This window comes from Arachis ipaensis, chromosome B9 (assembly GCF_059453495.1).
Source record: "Arachis ipaensis isolate K30076 ecotype BB chromosome B9, ASM5945349v1, whole genome shotgun sequence".
Classification (NCBI taxonomy): domain Eukaryota; kingdom Viridiplantae; phylum Streptophyta; class Magnoliopsida; order Fabales; family Fabaceae; genus Arachis; species Arachis ipaensis.
This window is the reverse complement of record NC_142444.1, coordinates 72,859,747-72,861,887: the sequence shown is the minus strand read 5'-3', so window position 1 is coordinate 72,861,887 and position 2,141 is coordinate 72,859,747. Positions and strand designations below refer to the sequence as shown.

The following is a 2,141-nucleotide window of genomic DNA, read 5'->3' as shown; positions in this document are numbered from 1 at the left end:
TTGGTGTGTGTTTGGGCTGAGCTTAAGTGTAGCACGTGCAGAGGCCATTTGTGGAGTTGAACGCCAGTTTCTGTGCCAGTTTGGGCGTTCAACTCTGGTTTTGGATCCTTTTCTGGCGCTGGACGCCAGATTTGGGCAGAAGGCTGGCGTTGAACGCCAGTTTACGTCGTCTATTCTTGGCCAAAGTATGGACTATTATATATTGCTGGAAATCCCTGGATGTCTACTTTCCAACGCAATTGGAAGCGCGCCATTTCGAGTTCTGTAGCTCCAGAAAATCTACTTTGAGTGCAGGGAGGTCAGAATCCAACAGCATCAGCAGTCCTTCTTCAACCTCTGAATCTGATTTCTGCTCAAGTCCCTCAATTTCAGCCAGAAAATACCTGAAATCACAGAAAAACACACAAACTCATAGTAAAGTCCAGAAATGTGAATTTAACATAAAAACTTATGAAAACATCCCTAAAAGTAACTGGATCCTACTAAAAACATGCTAAAAACAATGTCAAAAAGCGTATAAATTATCCGCTCATCAACTCCCCATCTCTGATCTTACCCATTCTCTTTAATTTCTGCCATTTACTTCTATGAGCAAATTCTCCATTCCCATTTACAATTCTGCAATTTATTTTCAGTCATTTACTTCCAGTCCTTTAATTCTAGCATTTACTTTTCTGTTATTTACATTCCCGCCATTTTATTTTCTGCAAATCTCAACCCAAATTCTAGATTCGCTCAACTAGAACATTCTTCTAATTAAAGTTGCTTGATCAATCAATCCCTATGGGATTCGACCTCACTCTATTGTGAGTTTTTACTTGACGACAAATTCGGTACACTTGCCGAAGGGAGATTTGTTGAGAGACAAATTTTCCGTGCATCAAGTTTATGGCGCCGTTGCCGGGGATTGATTGTGCATCAACAATGATTAAATTGGAAGATCACTAGATTGAGCATTTTTATTTTGTGAATTTCATTTTTCTGTTTGAGTGATTTACTTTTTGTTTTAGTTAAACTTCTTCCCCTCCCCCTCTACTCTTTTGTTTTTCTTTGTTATTTTCAATTCTGTTTGCTAACCCACTAACTATTTGATATATTGCATCACCCACAACTAACAGCAATTCTGACACAAATACTGTCTGCACCTATTCTCTTTGCTTGTACTTGTTGGTTGTATGACAGGGAGAAGAAGCGGGGCTTCAACTTCCTTTGATTCTGAACCTGAGAGAACCTTCCTTAGACTAAGGAGGGAGGCAAAAGAAAAACGTGTAGTTGGTGCTGAAGAAGAGGAGGAGAACTTTGAGGAATACTTTGAACCTAACATGGAAGAAAACATGGAAAATCATCATGAAGAAGAGACTCACAACCATGGCAGAGGAGGTGGAGCAAATCATGCTGGGGAGGATAGAAGAGTTTTGGGCTCTTACATCAATCCAAACCCAGGCAATTGTGGAAGTAGCATCCAAAAGCCAACAATCCATGCCAACAACTTTGAACTTAAACCACAGCTCATCACCCTTGTTCAGAACAACTGTTCGTTTGGAGGAGGTGTTCAAGAAGACCCCAATCAACATTTGACCACCTTCCTGAGAATATGTGACATAGTGAAATCTAATGGTGTTCATCCTGACGCCTATAGACTGCTCTTATTTCCCTTCTCACTCAGGGACAAGGCAGCCAAGTGGCTGGAATCCTTCCCAAGGGAGAGCTTGACAACTTGGGAGGATGTGGTGAACAAATTCTTAGCAAGATTCTACCCTCCTCAACGAATCAATAGGCTGAGAGCTGAGGTTCAAACTTTCAGGCAACAAGATGGTGAGACTCTGTATGAAGCATGGGAGAGGTTCAAGGACTTAACAAGGAGGTGTCCACCTGACATGTTCAACGAATGGGTCCAGCTGCACATTTTCTATGAAGGGCTCTCTTATGAGTCAAAGAAGGCCGTAGACCATTCATCTAGAGGATCCTTGAACAAGAAGAAGACCATTGAGGAAGCCATAGATGTTATTGAAACAGTAGCAGAAAACAACTACTTCTATGCTTCCGAAAGAGGGAACACAAGAGGAGTGATAGAGCTAAACAATGTAGATGCTCTGTTGGCCCAAAACAAGCTCATTACCCAGTAGCTGGCTGACCTCACC

General features: G+C 41.6%; 1 non-coding gene across 1 annotated transcript; it reads right to left on the bottom strand.

Annotated features, from left to right (window-relative positions):
- Positions 1 to 1,775: 1,775 nt before the first annotated feature.
- Positions 1,776 to 1,879, bottom strand: LOC148545040 (small nucleolar RNA R71). Its single transcript, XR_015900377.1, has one exon. It is a non-coding gene; the product is annotated as a small nucleolar RNA R71 (small nucleolar RNA).
- Positions 1,880 to 2,141: the final 262 nt, after the last annotated feature.